General features: G+C 39.7%; 1 pseudogene; it reads left to right on the top strand.

Moving 5' to 3' along the window:
• Positions 1 to 7,955: 7,955 nt before the first annotated feature.
• On the top strand, positions 7,956 to 8,559 carry LOC141583060 (bax inhibitor 1 pseudogene; annotated as a pseudogene).
• Positions 8,560 to 9,129: the final 570 nt, after the last annotated feature.

Raw genomic sequence — 9,129 nt, 5'->3', positions numbered from 1 at the left:
TGTGAAGAAGGTCATTGGTAGCTTGATGGGAATAGCGTTGAATCTGTAAATTACTTTGGGCAGTATGGCCATTTTCACGATGTTGATTCTTCCTAACCATGAACATGGAATGTTTCTCCATCTGTTTGTATCCTCTCTTATTTCGTTGAGCAATGGCTTGTAGTTCTCCTTGAAGAAGTCCTTTACGTTCCTTGTTAGTTGTATTCCTAGGTACTTTATTCTCTTTGTAGCAATTGTGAATGGCAGTTCGTTCTTGATTTGGCTCTCTTGAAGTCTATTACTGGTGTATAGGAATGCTTGTGATTTTTGCACGTTGATTTTGTATCCTGAGACTTTGCTGAAGTTGTTTATCAGTTTCAGGAGATTTTGGGCTGAGATGATGGGGTCTTCCAGATATACAATCATGTCATCTGCAAATAGAGACAATTTGATTTCCTCCTTTCCAATTTGGATACCCTTTATTTCTTTTTCTTGCCTGATTGCTCTGGCTAGAACTTCCAGTACTATATTGAATAGGAGTGGTGAGAGAGGGCATCCTTGTCTAGTGCCAGATTTCAAAGGGAATGCTTCCAGTTTTTGCCCATTCAGTATGATATTGGCTGTTGGTTTGTCGTAAATAGCTTTTATTGTTTTGAGATACGTTCCGTCAATACCTAGTTTATTGAGGGTTTTTAGCATAAAGGGTTGTTGAATTTTGTCAAAAGCCTTCTCTGCATCAATCGAGATAATCATGTGGTTTTTGTCTTTGGTTCTGTTTATGTGGTGAATTACGTTTATGGACTTGCGTATGTTGAACCAGCCTTGCATCCCCGGGATGAATCCTACTTGATCATGGTGGATGAGCTTTTTGATATGCTGTTGCAATCGGTTTGCCAGTATTTTATTGAAGATTTTTGCATCTATGTTCATCATGGATATTGGTCTGAAATTTTCTTTTCTTGTTGAGTCTCTGCCGGATTTTGGTATCAGGATGATGTTTATCTCGTAAAATGATTTGGGAAGGATTCCCTCTTTTTGGATTGTCTGGAATAGTTTCAGAAGGAATGGTATCAGCTCCTCCTTGTATGTCTGGTAGAATTCAGCTGTGAACCCATCTGGACCTGGGCTTTTTTTGGGTGGTAGGCTCTTTATTGCTGCCTCGACTTCAGACCATGTTATTGGTCTATTCAGGGTTTCGGCTTCTTCCAGGTTTAGGCTTGGGAGGTTGCAGGTGTCCAGGAATTTATCCATTTCTTCCAGGTTTACTAGTTTATGTGCATAGAGTTGTTTGTAATAATCTCTGATGATGGTTTGGATTTCTGTGGAATCTGTGGTGATATCCCCTTTATCGTTTTTTATTGCATCAATTTGGTTATTCTCTCTTTTCTTTTTTATTAATCTGGCTAGTGGTCTGTCTATTTTGTTGATATTTTCAAAAAACCAACTCCTGGATTTATTGATTTTTTGAAGAGTTTTTTGTGTCTCTATTTCCTTCAGTTCTGCTCTGATCTTAGTTATTTCCTGTCTTCTGCTAGGTTTTGAGTTTTTTTGATCTTGCTCCTCTAGCTCTTTCAATTTTGATGATAGGGTGTCAATTTTAGATCTCTCCTTTCTTCTCATGTGGGCACTCATTGCTATATATTTTTCTCTAGAGACTGCTTTAAATGTGTCCCAGAGATTCTGGTATGTTGTGTCTTCGTTCTCATTGGTTTCGAAGAACATCTTTATTTCTGCCTTCATTTCATTGTTTATCCAGTCAACATTCAAGAGCAAGTTGTTCAGTTTCCATGAAGCTGTGCGGTTCTGAGTTAGTTTCTGCATTCTGAGTTCTAACTCGATTGCACTGTGGTCTGAGAGACTGTTTGTTATGATTTCTGTTCTTTTGCATTTTCTGAGGAGTGATTTATTGCCAATTATGTGGTCAATTTTAGAGTAGGTGTGATGTGGTGCTGAGAAGAATGTATATTCTGTGCATTTGGGGTGGAGAGTTCTGTAAATGTCTATTAGGTTTGCTCGTTCCAGGTCTGTGTTCAGGTCCTGGATATCCTTGTTGATTTTCTGTCTGGTTGATCTGTCTAATATTGACAATGGGGTGTTAAAGTCTCCCACTATTATTGTGTGGGAGTCTAAGTCTCTTTATAAGTTATTAAGAACTTGCCTTATGTATCTGGGTGCTCCTGTATTGGGTGCATATATATTTAGGATCGTTAGCTCTTCTTGTTGCAGTGATCCTTTTACCATTATGTAATGTCCTTCTTTGTCTCTTTTGATCTTTGTTGCTTTAAAGTCTATTTTATCAGAGATGAGAATTGCAACTCCTGCCTTTTTTTGCTCTCCATTTGCTTGGTAGATCTTCCTCCATCCCTTTATTTTGAGCCTTTGTGTATCCTTGCATGTAAGATGGGTTTCCTGGATACAGCACACTGATGGTTTTTGGCTTTTTATCCAATTTGCCAGTCTGTGTCTTTTGATTGGGGCATTTAGTCCATTGACATTTAGGGATAGTATTGTTATGTGTGAATTTGATGCTGTCATTTTGATGCTACCTGGCTGTTTTGTTGGTTAGTTGATGCAGCTTCTTGATTGTGTTGATGCTTTTTTACCATTTGGTGTGTTTTTGGAGTGGCTGGTACTGGTTGTTCCTTTATATGTGTAGAGCCTCTTTCAGGAGTTCTTGTAGAGCAGGTTTGGTGGTGATGAAATCTCTGAGTGCTTGCTTGTTCACAAAGGATTTTATTTTTCCTTCACTTATGAAGCTTAGTTTGGCTGGATAGGAGATTCTGGGTTGAAAGTTCTTTTCTTTAAGGATGTTGAATATTGGCCCCCAATCTCTTCTGGCTTGTAGGGTTTCTGCTGAGAGATCTGCTGTGAGTCTAATGGGCTTCCCTTTGTGGGTAACCCGACCTTTCTCTCTGGCTGCCCTTAGCATTTTCTCTTTCATTTCAACCCTGGTGAATCTGACGATTATGTGCCTTGGGGTTGCTCTTCTTGAGGAATATCTCTGTGGTGTTCTCTGTATTTCCTGGATTTGAATATTGGTCTGCCTTGCTAGGTTGGGGAAGTTTTCCTGGATAATATCCTGAAGAGTATTTTCCAGCTTGGATTCATTCTCTTCATCACATTCAGGTACACCTATCAGACGTAGATTAGGTCTTTTCACATAGTCCCACATTTCTTGAAGATTTTGTTCATTCCTTTTTGCGCTTTTTTCTCTGTTCTTGCCTTCTCTTTTTATTTCATTGAGTTGGTCTTCGACCTCTGATATCCTTTCTTCTGCTTGGTCAATTCGGCTGTTGAAGCTTGTGCATGCTTCACGAAGTTCTCGTGTTGCGTTTTTCAGCTCCATCAATTCACTTATTCTCCTCTCTATGCTGTCCATTCTCGTCAGCAGTTCGTCCAATCTTTTTTCAAGGTTCCTATTTTCTTTGCGATGGGTTAGAACATGTTCTTTTAGCTCATTGTAGTTTCTTACTACCCATCTTCTGAAGTCTGATTCTGTCATTTCATCACCCTCCTTCTCCATCCGGTCTGGTTCCCTTGCTGGTGAGGAGTTGTGATCACTTTTAGGAGGAGAGGTGTTCTGGTTTCGGGAGTTTTCCTCCTTTTTACGCTGGTTTCTACCCATTTTTGTGGGTTTATCCTCCTGTTGTCTGTCTCTGTCCCAGGGAGTTGGAGCTTTATGAGTTTCCGTTGCACTACTGCCTTTTTTGATTTTTTTTTTTTTTTTTCAGGTCGGACCCGCCCAGCTAGCAGCACGCCTAGCCTCTGCCTGCCTGCAGGGGCTTTGCTGAGCTGCTGTGGGCTCCGCCCAGCTGCCCTGAGCTCTTCCCTGTAGTCCTTTTTATATGGGCGTAGTTAGAACTGTCTGGGCAATGGTGGCCCCGCCTCTGTTATGGCGGACTCTCTCTGTTGTGGCAGGTTGCCTCGGCAACGGCGGGTTGCCTCGGCAACGGCAGCCTGCCTCCGTAGAGGTGGAGAGTCTCAGTAATGGCGGAAGCCCCTCCGCCACGGAGCCGGACCCTCCCGGTTCAGCTGTGCTTGGTTTGAAGGGCTCAACCCAGAGGGTTTCCAATTACTGTTTTTGTTTTCGTTGTTGTTGGGGGTGGAAGGCTGGGACCAACCGAGCCTGATCACCTGGCTCCCTGACTCAGAGTCTTTTCTTTTAAGTTGAACGACCCCGCGTTCCGGTCGCTTGTTGAAAAGGCGCCGGGATCTCCCGTGCTGCGACTCACGGAGTCGGCTCGAACCGCGGCGCCGGCTCCTGGCGGATTTTTTGCCTAGGAATCTCCTGGCCTGGCTCGCTATTTCAGATGAATGGGCTATTCTGCCGTCTCAAGGCTCTGCTCACCAGCTAAGAGGGCTCCCAGACCAGTGGCTTTTGTACGGAGAGCCGCAGCAACAGGGCGTGGTCACAGCAGCCGCGCGGGCGGAATCAGCCCCGCGGGGGCCAAAACAGCCGCACCGGCTGGGACTGCGATGCTGGCGACCCCTCTGCCTGGGTATCTCCTGGTCTGTGGGCAATAAGAGTTCGTCTGGAAATGCGGCGTCCACTCACCCTCTGCACTTTCACTGGGAGCTAAAGTCCTGAGCTGTTCTTAGGCGGCCATCTTGAAAGTCCCTCCCTAAATATATAGATTTTAAAACTTTCTTTATATGGTGTTAAAAAGGGGTCCAGTTTTAGTTTTCTGCATATAGCTGGTCAGGTTTTATAACATAATTTATTATATAAGAAATGCTTTTCCCATTGCTTATTTTTGTAAATTTTGTCAAAGAACAGATGGTTTTAGATTTGTGGTGTTATTTCTGAGGGCACTGTTCTGTTTCATTGGTTTACATATCTGTTTAGGTACCTGTACCATGCTGTTTTGCTTACGGTAGCCTTGTAGTATAGCTTGAAGTCAGGTAGCCTAATGCCTCCAGGTTTTTTTCCTTTTACTTAGGATTGTCTTAGATGTGTTGCCTCTGTTTTGGTTCCATATAAAATTAAAAAAAAAAAATGTTGTTGTTTTTGTTGTTGTTTGTTTTTGTTTTGCTTTTTCTGATTGTGTGAAGGATGGGGAATTCTCATTAGGTTTTAACTGATAGCTTACAGTAATTAAGGGGGTTCATCCTGTTATTTCATAAGCATTCCAGTACACATACTAAAAAGTTATTTTTATTTCCATTCTTCTACAAAATGACTGGAATTCCAATTAAGTTTTCAAGAAACATTGTCTTTCTTCCTGTTGGGAATAAAGATTCTGCTGTCTGTTGATGTTATTTTTCTATTTCATTCTCATTTTTCTCTAGATTTCTTTCTCTTTATATTTTTAGGCTGGCTCTAGTAAATATATATTTAATCTCCAAATGTTTTCTCTGCCTATATTTTCTGCAACACAGTGGGTTTGGTTTAGGAGTACTGTATGAATGCCAAATTTTATGCAACATATAGAGTTTGGTTTAGAAGTAATGTAACATTCCTTCTTGTAAAATGAAATACCTGAGTTAGGTTTTTGAGTGCTTTTATATGTCTGTCTTAGTCATCAGAAAATGTCATTTAAATTATCTTTATTTGTCTAAGGTCTTGCAATAAAAAGTTTTACATTGTGCCATAGAGAGAGAAATAGATAATATAGCTATAGAAAACTTCATAAAGGGGGACAAGTAAATGATTTAGAAGTTTTATTTAAGGGCTTTCCAGGGGTCATCTCGCTGACTTTTGAGAATTATATTCTGTAGGCCCACTTGACATCACTGCCAAAAGGCCACAGCCAATTTTACAATTATTACAAATATCTTGGTTCTCAAGGTAAAGAAAGCTTGTACATTTTAAACTCAAACAATTGGCTCTCACATCTGAAGAAAAGATCTGGTAATTAGATAATATTAAAGTGAATATTTCTCTGAAAATGTCAGGAGTGTCTATCTTTGAACTGGTATAATTGCCATGCCCTTTGCAGTCTAATATGAGGCTTTTATTATTTTCTGAGTCTTGGGGACAATAAATATCCAGTGTTTCAGAATGCACTTGACAGAATTGCAGAGTGAAGATAGTTTATTACCTATCCAGAAAATAAGAAAGATAAAGTCTTCCTTCCTTATTTATTTATATATTTATTTATAGAGTAGTTGTATATTTATAAATATATGCGTGTGTGTGTGTGTGTGTGTGTGTGTGTGTGTTTGTAACCTGATAAAAAGAAGCCTTAGTGACCTTGGGTGGAAAAAAAATATAGAAAGGATATTTCTTGTTATGTCTTAACAATACCATCTCCTCTGTCTCTAGTGAAAGATACAGGTGCTACTCAGTGATGCAAGCATGAATTTTATCTATGGCTTCAGAGAAGCAGCTATCTGGCAGAACTAGTCCCATTTACCTGTGCAAGAGCCTAGTTTTCCGTGGATGATTCTTTGGTTGTCTCCTAAGCACAATCAACCCCAAAGACTTCCATGTACCCTGGACACATTGGAGAGATTATGCAGTAGATGATTTCAAGCAAGAGCCTTTTTATAGAATTTGTGATCCTGTATGGTCTCTGGTTTCCCCTATTATGGCCCTAGCAAAACATGGACATTCCAGTGAATAAGACCAATTGACTTTGAAGCATAACAATCTCTTCTTGTTTAAATATCAATATAGCTGGATGCAGAAAACGTGTCTCTAAAAATATAAAAATTTTATTGCTTTCCTTCTTACATGAAAATATGAATGAGGTTTTAAAATCTGTCTGTCAAAGGCAGCTGCTTTTGATTGTTGCAAGTGGATACTTTCTGCTTACAGATGGGACATAGCGTTATCACAATTAGAGAGACATGAGAGGAAAAGAAAATAAAAAACTAGACATTTTGGTCATAGAGCTGACAAGGGTCCCCACAGAAAACAATCCATTCTTACCAGGTGGCTGTGTAAAATATGAAATGATAAGCAGAAACTGATTCCAAAGCCTTCTTTTCAAAAATTAGAAAAAGAGGTTTAGGGTTTGATAGGCATTTTGTGCATTATACCTCCTAGATTAATGAAGCAGTGTTGAGTTCTTCCATAACAAAGAAAAAATAAAATTCATTCAGGGTAAAACAACCTCCCACACAACGTTGTAAATAACCATCACTGGGGTCTCCAAAGGCTTTTACCGGGTTAAACTTTATTCTAAAATCTTGAATTTCCTTTGTTTCCAAGATATCACAAAACGGTAACTTTTTAAAAATAAAATTCCTGATTAATAAGATGCCACTGATTTCACCCAATAAGATTGTATTCACTGTTGGCAACATTGCATACAAAGAAAAAATAAAAGACATAATGAGGATGAAGAAAAGCACAAAAATTCAATGGAAAAGTCTGAAAATCCTGGCACAAGCTCCTTGATGGGCTAACCCTGAGGTGTAGCCTCAATCAGAAATATTCAATATCCTAAGGACCTCTTTTAAAGCCACATGCATGGACTAGCTCCCTTGTGAACAAAATCTTCGTTGGAAGACAGCCAATATTTTCATCACCTGCAGATGAAGGGGGATTTTCAAAGTTCTCTCCAGCAGGCATGTTACATGTTTCTCATAAGGCTTGAAACCGATGGTGGGTTTCTCAGTATGAAGCAGGTTCTGATGGTTCCATGAACTAGGAAATGAGTGTGCTTACTAGTCTTGAAGAAAACACTAGTTGACTTGGCTCAGGATTTTGAACCAGGATTAATCAGTAGCCTAAGTGAAAATTTATAGTGGCTCAGGTCACAGTCTAAAGCACAAACATAAAAATAAGAGTTCATCAGAACACATTGAAGCCCTCTGAATAAAAGAAACAGAGACTCTTTTCTAGAAGTATGTGTGCTATGTAAAGAACAAAGATTTTTTTATACAGGGTCTAATTTTCTTATCAGATTATCTGTAGGCAAGTTTCAGGCAAAAATAAATAAACAAATAAATAATAAATGTGTGTGTGTGTTTGTGTGTGTGTGTGTGTGTGTGTGTGTGTGTGTATATGTATATATATACACACACCTCATAGCCATGAAACTGAGCAGAAAAGACTGGGACTTCTTGCTGGATTTGCTTTCCTTAAAGGAGTTGGCCTGGGCCCTGCCCTGGAGTTTTGCATTGCCATCAAACCCAGCATCCTTCCCACCACTTTCATGGGCACAGCAATGATCTTCACCTGCTTTACCCTGAGGGCACTCTATGCCAGGCATCATAGCTACCTCTTTCTGGGAGGTATCTTGATGTCAGCCCTGAGCCTATTGCTTTTGTCTTCCCTGGGGAATGTTTTCTTTGGATCCATTTGGCTTTTCGAGGCAAACCTGTATGTGGAACTGGTGGTCATGTGTGGCTTTGTCCTTTTTGATACTCAACTCATTATTGAAAAGGCTGAAAATGGAGATCAAGATTATATCTGGCACTGCATTGATCTCTTCTTAGATTTCGTTACTCTCTTCAGAAAACTCATGATGATCCTGGCCATGAATGAAAAGGATAAAAAGAAAGAGAAGAAATGAAGTGACCAGCCTTTCTGAATTTGACTTAACTCTCCTTCCACCCCTCATTTCCTTTTTGCACACATTACAGGTGGTGTGTTCTGTGATAATGAAAAGCATCAGAAAAAAAAAAAAACACACACACACATACAAACACACACACACACACACACACACACACACAAAGATTTATTTGTTAGACTTTCTTTCTTTATATGAGTGGGTTACAAGTTTGTGTAGGTTTTTTAAGTTGTCTGCAGCCAGATTTTTTAGTCTGTTTATTTGTTTAAAGTAATTTTACCAAGAACTCACCCTAACTACCTAAGATTTTCCTCTCAATACTACACAACAATTAGATATTTTCTGCTAGTGAGAGGCCAAATCGTCTGAGGTCCCCTTTGTGTTAACTTTCTTTTACCTGAAAAACAACCCAGATCTTTGTGATCATTGTAAAATTAACCATTTTTTGTTAGCATATTAGACAAGTCTATAGTGGACAATTCTCAACAGTCAGAGAAACAAACCTTCAAGAATAGAGCAGAAGGAAATTCCAGATGTCCCGCATTTTCCTTTTCTCCTTATTCATAGACTGCCCTAATCACTTTATCATCCTCAGCTCCTTTAATTCTACATACCAACCACACTATTCCTCTGCTGCTCATAAACAAAACGTCCAATAAACATGGTATCCCTGTGCTCCAGGTTT

This window comes from Saimiri boliviensis, chromosome Y (assembly GCF_048565385.1).
Source record: "Saimiri boliviensis isolate mSaiBol1 chromosome Y, mSaiBol1.pri, whole genome shotgun sequence".
Classification (NCBI taxonomy): domain Eukaryota; kingdom Metazoa; phylum Chordata; class Mammalia; order Primates; family Cebidae; genus Saimiri; species Saimiri boliviensis.
This window is presented reverse-complemented; position numbering and strand designations above follow the sequence as displayed.